Below are 9929 nucleotides of genomic sequence, written 5' to 3'. Positions count from 1 at the left end.
GCACAGTCTAAGAATTAACAGATCAGTTGAGTACACAAGAGACCGAAATGCATAAACTCTGGTAAAGATATAGAGTCATAGAAAGGCTACTGAGAAACAAGATTGGTGGTGTACCAAAAATCCTAGAAACAATACACATGGGGGAAGCACGCTGATGATCCATCGCGAACGGCCTAAACTGAAGTCGGTCGAGTTGGAAAAGTTCAAAGGTGAAAGAGATGCCAGGATTATGGAAAACTGACTATGGGATGTAGAACAATTTTTCGATCAGGTTGAGATTGATGATGATGCTTATTGAATAAGTATTGTGATTAGGTACTTGATCGAGGATGCCATTGTATAGTGGGGGACACATTATCAAAACATGGAACATAGATGAATAATTATCCACTCGTGGGATGACTTCAAAAAGAAAATGAGAGGGTATTTTCTTTTATATAATGTTGATGAGCTTGCTCGTGACAAATGATAGCCCTGAGGCATACAGGGAGCATTCAAGAGTATGTAGTTGTGTTTTCATCAGTAATGCTCGATATAGAAGATATGTCAGAGATGGATCATATTTATTTTTTCAAAAGAGTACTAAGGTTTTGGGCTCAATAGGAGTTGACTCGGATGAAACCGAGGGACCTTATCAGTGCAATGGTGATAGCTAAACAGGTAGTTGAATACCCTAACCATGGGGGACCTCAAGCATGGTTGTTCCATAGGGACAATCAGGGCAATGTCGTAGGTGGCCAAGGAGAAAACCAGTATCGACCACCTCCTCGAGAACAGAGACATCAGAACCAAGCATGGCTTGATGGACTTTTGGAAAATAGATCGGTACCTTTCAACCTTCTATGTTGGTACTGTAGCGAAAATCATTTCCCACGGGATTGCCCCAACCAAAATCAAGGAAATATAGAAAGAAGGGCGACCAACGCTATCGAGATAGAAGAAGGACTCGCAAAAGAGGATATCAAAATAGGAGCCTTACAGAGGGTGAACGCACTAGATAGGTCCACCTCTACAACACCCACGGTTAAACTGGAGTTAATGTACTTGGCGATAACTATCAATGGAAAAGCTACCAATGTGATGGTTGATATGGGGGGGGCACACATAACTTCATTGCCCAAGAGGAAGCTAGAAGATTGAGCTTGCAATGGGATCGAATGTCAATGGCATGAAGGCGGTGAACTCAGCTGCACAACCCATCTTAGGATAATCTAGGAATATATAAGTTGGGGTTGGACAATGGATAGGCAGAACAGACTTCTCGATTGCTCTGTTGGACAATTTCAAAGTAATCTTGGGTATGGAGCTCCTACAAGCAAGTAAGGTCGTGTTTGTGCCCCACCTAGTCGTTGTTAGCTTCATGGGTAAGGAGTCTCCTTGCATGATCCCCGCTTTGACACCGTCAACATCGAATGTCTGCATGATTTTTGCTTTGCAAATTAAGAGAGGACTCTAATGAGGTGATCAAACATTTCTAGTAGCTGTGTGAAAAGAAGAAGAGGAGAAGTCTCTTGAAGATGTGCCATCATCTATTGTTACGATATTAGAAGAGTTTCAAGAGATAATGTGTTAGGAGTTGCCAGGAAACTTGTCATGGTAGAGAGAAGTTGGTCATCAGATAGAGTTGGTGCCAGGTGCAAGACCTTCTGCCATGATGTCGTACAAAATAGCCTCGCCCAAACTGGCAGAGCTTAGAAGACAGTTGGATGAAATGTTAGTTGTTGAAATCATTTGACCATCGAAGGTGCCCTTCGTAGCTCCTGTATTGTTTCAAACCAAGCATGATGGGCCCAAAAGGTTGTATATGGACTATAGGGCACTCAACAGACATACTGTCAAGAACAAATATTCCTTACCCCTAATTATTGATTTGTTTGACTAGTTAGGGAAAGTTCAAGTTTTCTCAAAATTGGATTTGCGATTAAGATATTGGCAAGTTAGGATTGTGGAGGGAGACGAGGCCAAGACTACCTGCATTACGCGATATAGTGCCTTTGAGTTTTTTGTGATGCCCTTTGATTTAACAAATGCACCTGCAACTTTTTCTACGCTGATGAACTGGATATTTTATCCTTATCTTGATCGTTTTGTTGTTGTATATCTAGATGATATTGTTGTTTATAGTCAAAAAATGGGAGAACATGTGCAACATTTGCGCATGGTGTTTCAGATTCTAAAGAACAATGACTTGTATATCAAAAGAGAGAAGTGTATGTTCGGCGAGGAGGAGATAAGCTTTTTGGGCCATGTGGTTGGGAAGGGCTGTCTAAGGATGGATCGCCAAAAGGTAAGAGCTATTCAGAACTATGAAGTTCCAACCAAGGTCCCCGAGCTTTGATCTTTCTTAGGTCTGACAAACTACTATCATTGTTTCATCACAGGATATTAAGCTACTGTGATGCCACTAACAAAATTGTTGAAGAAGGATAAAAAGTGAGACTCGCAAGAGGAGTGCCAAAGAGCATTCGAGGCATTAAAGGACACCATGGTGAAGGAACCAGTATTGCAGCTACCTAACCAAGAGAAACAGTTTAAAGTATATGTGGATGCATTTGATTTTGCTATTGGAGGCGTATTGATGCAAGATGAACACCCTGCCGTTTTTTATAGTCAAAAGTTGAACATCGCTGAGCGGCGATATACAGTGTATGAAAAAGAGATGACCATCATTGTACATTGCTTATGCGCCTGGAGGCATTATCTATTGGGTTCAACGTTTGTTGTCTACACAAACAACATTGCCACGAGCTACTTTTAAACACATAAGAAGCTCCGTTCTAATCAAGCTCGGTGGTAGGAACAAGCTCCAGCATCAACCTCTAATGAAGTTGAGTTCATCATGGATCACGTCAACAACTATCTTGGAGAAGTGAAGATGCATCTCATTAAATGGAAAGGATTATCAGAGAGCAATGTTAGTTGGGAGACTTCACACAATATTTGCTAGTTCCAACAGTTAATTGAAGAATACAAGTAGCAGATCACGTTGAGGATGGTGCCAGTTTAGGCGGAAGAGCGTATTCCATCCAGCCATGTTTTCACCTTTCTTTTCTTTATGTAGATACCTCTTTGGTTATTTGTAGTGTACATAAATGGCCTATGGCCTAAGATCCCCCATGTACTATAGTAGTAACAGGTCCCTCCCCCTCTCTATCTCTTTGTAAATCTTGAAGCTTATAAACAAGCATTGCTTTCTCTCTCTTTGTTGCTCTCTCTCTCTCTCTTGCTCTCTGCTGAGATTGTGCGTGCTCTGTTGAGATTGTGCGCGCTCTATTGTGATTGTGCACCCTAGTATGAGGTGCTTGTGTTGCTTTCTTGACTCGAAAGGCTAACCTGGTTGGAATCACCAGGTGCCACACGATGCTTCCAAATAAGCCTATGACACCCCCAAAATCACTAAAAGACCTGCAACACATCCTCCTTTCTTGGTCAAGTTAGGGTGCTTGAGCTAAAGGTGTGTATAAATGCCCCTATTTTCATAATCGAGGTCATTTTTTTCAATGCCCATATTGTGTATCTCTAGCACAAAACCCCCAACCTATGGTCGAGGTTTAAAATCATCAATTAAAAGCTATGGTACTTTTTGTATGACACCCAAAACCCGATCTCAAATGGGGTTTGGGATGTAAATTAAGTTCATAACAAAAAAAATGGGTTTCGGTGTGTTTGGGTGACACCAAAACCGGGTTTGAAAACTAGGTTTTAAACAAAACCCAGCTAAGTGAAAAAAAACCTACCCTCGAGTTGAAATCTTGGTTTATTGGAGAAAGGCTTTTCCACCCCTCACTCAATCCTTCTCCACCACAGTGGAGTCCAACTAACCAATGGCCTAGAAATGGCCAGGATAGTGTTGCCCACACTAGAAGATGCCATTTCGATCATTTTACCCCTAATTGACCAACCACAAATGGCCAGAAAAAATAAATTTCTTTTTTTTCACTTTAAAGGAATGACTTGACATTTCCTAGCAACCCATCGACTGGAAAATGGCCAGAATGGTACAACATGGTGTGGGCAATACCATCCCAGCTATTTCCTAGCTGGTGGTTGCCCAGAAAATGGTCGGTGTTGCCATTACTTTTTTTGTTTTTTGTAAGATAAAAGGGTGGTGGGTCATTTTCCACCAACCACTGGCTAGGAACGGTTAGTCCAGTGTTGCCCGATAAAGGCAGCACCAACACGGTGATTTTTCCCCATTGGTTGACCAAAAAATGGTTTGCTACCCTCTTTTTTGGTTTAAAAGTTTTTTTCTATTTTTTATTTGGTCGGCCATTTCTCAGCCACTTACTAGCTGAAAAATGGCTTGACTCTTTCTTCTTTAAAATTTCTTAATTTTCATTTTTTGAGGGGAAAAACTTGGTTTTGGTTATCCAAATACTTTGGTATCTTAAGTTTTTGGCAAACCAAGTTTGTCAACGTGGATCACAAATTTTGGAAAAAAAAAATAAGGGTAGGTTTGAAAAGGGATTTAGATTTGGAAAACGAATCCTGTTTTTAAAACAAAAAGTAGCAGAGTTTGCTCTTTAAGATTTGTGCCTTTCCTCTTTCAATGAGAAGGATCAACCACTCCATAAAATTAAGGATACTCAACTTTTGGGTTTTATATTGTAATGGTCATGTACCTTGAACACAAGATCTTAAAAGAAGGTGGTATTGATGATGCAATACACCATCAAGGCTTAAAAAAACACAAAGTAAAGTAAATATGATATTCACTAGAAAAAATCACATTTTTATCATAATTAAACAAAATAAATGCAATAAGAAGTACAACAAACACAATAAATATAAGAATACACGCCACCTGCTCTTATCAGTACTCTAATTATAACAATACAAAGATAGAGAAGGAAGCCATAGACTAGTAGCGATCAATAAATAATTCATTCATTCATAAAATCAACCAATAATACACCAAACTCTACCAAAAAGGAGATATGTCTTGCTGGGTGTTCGAACTTCCAACAGACGCAACAAAGCACCTCCTCCCCCAACTTAAGTGGTGATGTTTCGGCAAGTGGTTAGAGTCACCATCCTATGCTCATGCAAATACCCCAATTGATTAAGATGTAAATGGGATCAGGTCAAAATGAGCTCTATCAGAGGTCCTTTTGATGTTGTTGATCCCAAGATGAATAGCATCTAAACCTGCTTGAATGAGATGCTCATCACTTGGAGGGGCCCCCTCTTTTTTTTGACGTCATTTGTGTTTTGGATGGATGGCATCTTAATGGTCTAAAATGAATAGGTTCACAATGAGCCTTATTCACCACTTGATGGGTGTTGTCTATTTTTAAGATGAACGACATCCAAGGCACCTCTAACTTGATCCCTCTCATTAAAATAGACAAACTAGTGATGAAATGCAAATTATCAGCCTTTTTGTGAGTAAGAAGCAAGGATGAAACAAATACAACATGCTTTAACAATATAATATATAGCATATGCTTTTATGTTGAGTGATTGCACCTTAATTGCTTATAGCATTTGGAATGTTCAATAACTTCCTCTAGTATCGATCACCTATTTACAACCTATGTGACCTATTTCATCACAAATAATGATTGATCAGGTAGTGTGCAAAACCACCACTGGGGTGGTATCCCATGTGGTAAGCGGGGTCCTGTGCCAAGCTGAAGGTCCAGGTTTGAATCCCTCTGTCACATGAGGCCTAAGAGATATATGGTAGGGGTTTGCCTAACCGTAGCTTTCCTTTTAAAAAAAAAGGTTGTATGCAAAACCTTTTGTAACATCTTCCATATAAACCAACGGGGTCTTCGTGTGGTTGGTAGGAGCTATCAGTGCAGGTCTCCTTGTGGTGGGATGTTGTAGGTTCAAAACCCAGTGGTATGATTAAATAATAACTGGTGGGGTTATGCCTTGCCTTTCAAAAAAAAAAAACTTCCATATATAAAGAAATGTTCCTTGTAAGGCATAAGGGTCGGTGGACTACCTAAGGTTTACTTCATAGGGAGTCTGGCCTATTAAGTTCCCTGGATCCCTAGAAAGGTTCTTCATCATAAAAAAAATGTTTGTTTATTTACTATAATAGATTTATGAGATAAAGATGATATACATGAGAACCCAAATTTGTCAGCATGTTATTAAAAAGAAAGAAAGAAAGAAAAGGTTCCTAAAATGAAGGTTGCTAGTGTTGAACTGACAACCAAACTGAAATGGAATTCCCAATTTTGGTACTAGACAGAGTGAACCATAATTTGTTGATGTTTTATGGTTCACATGACTCACTAAAGTCCACATCTATTTATCTAGAATTTTGTGGTATGTCGGGTTGGTAGGAGCTGTCAGTGCACGTCTCCATGTGGTGGGACGTTGCAGGTTCAAAACCCTAGTGGTTCATTGAATAATAACTGGTGGGGGTCTGCCTAACCCCAGCTTGCCTTTCAATTTTTTTTATTGTACAACAGTCTTTATAATCTAGGGAGACTAGAGCATCTCTCAACATTCAAATTTTGCGTCCTTAAGGCAAAGCTTTATGACATGAAACAAGGTCTAATCATGTTCATTGGATCAAACCTAACCGAGTCTAGTTCAAGGAAGCAAACTACTAGCAAAGTTGCAAGAATGCATGAGGTGGGGTTCATGCTGCACTAAATTTAAGGATAAAGAGATTGTGGGCACAACAGTAAACAATAACTTCCTCTCCGTTTGGTGTTTTTTATAGTCAAGATTCAACTATGTAGGAGTAGGACACATCTAACATGTGGGCTTCTAACAAAATATCCTTCCCATGTTCAATTTTGACTGGTGCTATGTATTGGAACCCTTCAAATCTTGGAAAAGTCTCCATTAAGGACCTTGTCTAAGAAATGGGGCTCACAATAGCATTGAGAGAGGAATAGAGGGATGGCCACTAATCAGGAGCACATACCACTACAACAGAGCAGTAGATTAGCGACGACCACCTTTCGTCGCTAATCCGTCGCTAATCCGTCGCTAACCATGTTAGCGACGGATTAGCGACAACGCGGCGACAGTATGCTTACGTCGCGAATATTTCGACGCTAACTGGCGACGGAATTATTCCGTCGCCAAGTCCGTCGCTAATTGCGACGGAATAACGAGCGCTATATTCCGTCGCCAATCCGCCGGTACTAAACGGCGACCACGGCGTGGCGACGGATTTAATTCCGTCGCTAAGCCGTCGCTAGATTAATATGAATAGCGACGGAATCATCCGTCGCTAATCCGTCGCAAAAACGAAAAAAAATCAAAAAAAATTTATTTAAAAATTAATTACGGAGAACTGTACAATTTATATTTCCTGTACAATTTATATTTCCTGTAAATAAAAAACAAACCACACAAAAAAATTCATATAACAAGTATCTATAATAATTAATCGTTCCACCTTAAAACTAAAAAGTTTAATTATTTACAATTCAACAATTACAATTAGGAAAAATAAAAAAAATAGAACTTCTTCAACACAGTCCTCTAATCATCGCCAAGATTTTGTGCGTCTTCTTGTTCATTGTCTTTATCTGTCCCTTCAGCTCCACTACCCTGATTATCGCTAGCAGCCTACACAAGAAAAGAACAGTCAGTATTGATAAACAAAATATAATGAAATAAATTACACACTATATGTGATTCTATCATGTGCTCATGTGTGATCTAAGGCAATAAAAAAACTCTATATGTGATTCTATCATGCTCATATGTGTGCTAAGGCAGTCAAAAAATTGAATATGTGATTATAGCATGTTCATATGTGTTCTAAGGCATATAAAAAAACTCTATATGTGATTCTACCATGCTCAGATGTGCTTTAAGGCAAGCAAAAAACTATATATGTGATTCGATCATGCTCGTATGTGTGCTAAGGCAGTAAAAAAATTGAATATGTGAATATAGCATGCTCATATGTGCTCTAAGGCAGGCAAAGCCAAAAATTTTATATGTGATTCTATCATAAATGATATATAACATGTTCATATGTGTTCTAAGGCAGTTAAAAAACTCTATATGTTATTATAGCATGTTCATATGTGTGCTAAGGCAGTCAAAAAACAGAATATGTGATTATAATATGCTCATATGTGTTCTTAGGCAGTAAAAAAACTGAATATGTGATTATAGCATGCTTATGTGTTCTAATGCAATCAAAAAAACTTTATATGTGATTCTATCATGCTCATATGTGCTCTAAGACAGACAAAAAGTTAAATATATATATATGTGATTCTATCATGCTCATATGTGTGCTAAGGCAGTAAAAAAATTGAATATGTGATTATAGCATGTTCATATGTGTTCTAAGGCATCTAGAAAAACTCTATATGTGATTCTACCATGCTCAGATGTGCTTTAAGATAGTCAAAAAAACTATATATGTGATTATACCTGAGAGGGACCTGGAATCGAAGATCCCCTATCCTGAACAGCGGCCTTGATCTCATTTCGGAGAAAGGGGGCGACGGTGTATTGGAAGTAGTTATTCAGTGATTCATTAATGATCTCGCGTACATCATCACCGGAAAGAATAGTCGGCTGCTTGGAGCTTATGTCGGCGCAAGAAGTTGGTGAGCCGTAACTGGAAGAACCAATAACTGGTGAAGTGTTCATATTACTCCCAAACCCGAACACGCGACCTTTTTTGGGTTCACCTGCTGCAGTCACCCATGCTGTAGGATCAAATGATGGATGCTGAGTAGCGTCTTCACCATATCGCTCTACCATTTGTTGCTCATATGCCTCCTACAAAATAATGTTTAAAGTATTCATTAATAATTAATGATAACATTATGATGACTTGCATATATATTGCAATGATTATTAATAGAATTAATACATACCGTTGTCGTTCTCGCCTTCTCTGATACGAAGACTCCCGTGGTCTTCCGTTTATGTGTTTCTACAAACACATCCTTATATGGTACACTGCCTCCTTTTTCTGCTTCCTGCGAAGTTAAATGACAAAAGATTTAGTACACAAATTTGCAACTATACTTATAAAATTAATATTATATATTGATGAGTTACCATTTTCTTTAGGTGGCTCCCAAATGTCTTAGATCCACCTGTGTGTAGATGGGCTTCGGGCATCTTCGATCGATTTTGTGAAGCCTTCGCAGAGCGATTTTTAAATGCATCTCCCGCCCACATATCGCACATTTCATCCCAGTAATCTCTCCTGATAGTAATAGGACCATGGCCCTTCCACAGTAATGGATCATCTACTACGCCAGATGCTTTTTTTGCTGCAGTCTTCATAGTGTGCAGCATGTCTGCAAATCGATTGGCAGCCACCTTCTGCCACACCTTCTTTGCATCATTTTCTTCCACCGTAGTTGCAAAGCGATTCGAAGCCTACAAATATTTTCAGAAAGTTAGTAGACATTGCTTAAATAAATTAAATATGAAACACATTAACTATGAGGAACAACTGTATACCATGAATGAGGACCACAATCTGTCTAATACCTCCTTTGGGTACTCTTTCCATTGAGCAACTGGTCCTGGTAGATGTTGAAGAAGTGAATTCCTAATCTCCCGTACTACTTCTTGTGGCTCAAACCTCGTGCTGCACATGAATTGTTACACAGTAAATATCAATATAAAATATTTAAAAGATATGCAATAATTGAAAACAAAATACTTACGGTCGATTATCGATATACACTATTCGAATGAGTCTTCTTGTGCCAGCCTGTGAAGACCCTGTTTCCTGTGTTGGCTGTTGACTTGTGCGATCAACTGGTGTAGGTGGGTCGTGTACAGGCGCAACATCATTTGTAAAAAAATACATTAGAAATTCTCAGAATGTGCATTTGAACTAATCAAGCATCTAATTAGTTATATGATATACCTATCACAGGAGCCCGTGAAGATGAAGGTTGAGCCTGGCTACTACTGGATGAGCGACCACTATAACCTCCACGAACCATATTCTAACAAATAACATA

The 9929-nt window shown here is 39.0% G+C and overlaps 1 long non-coding RNA gene across 1 annotated transcript; it reads right to left on the bottom strand.

Annotated features, from left to right (window-relative positions):
• Nucleotides 1–7241: 7241 nt before the first annotated feature.
• On the bottom strand, nt 7242–8541 carry LOC149846527 (uncharacterized). The gene is made up of 2 exons (XR_016430289.1): nt 8368–8541; nt 7242–7545 (listed from the first exon to the last, which is right to left on the bottom strand). It is a non-coding gene; the product is annotated as an uncharacterized LOC149846527 (long non-coding RNA).
• Between the last annotated feature and the right edge of the window lie 1388 nt (nt 8542–9929).

Source organism: Nuphar pumila, chromosome 2 (genome assembly GCF_984573655.1).
Source record: "Nuphar pumila chromosome 2, dmNupPumi1.hap1.1, whole genome shotgun sequence".
Classification (NCBI taxonomy): domain Eukaryota; kingdom Viridiplantae; phylum Streptophyta; class Magnoliopsida; order Nymphaeales; family Nymphaeaceae; genus Nuphar; species Nuphar pumila.
Note: the sequence above shows the minus strand (reverse complement) of the source record. Positions and strands in the feature narration are given on the sequence as shown.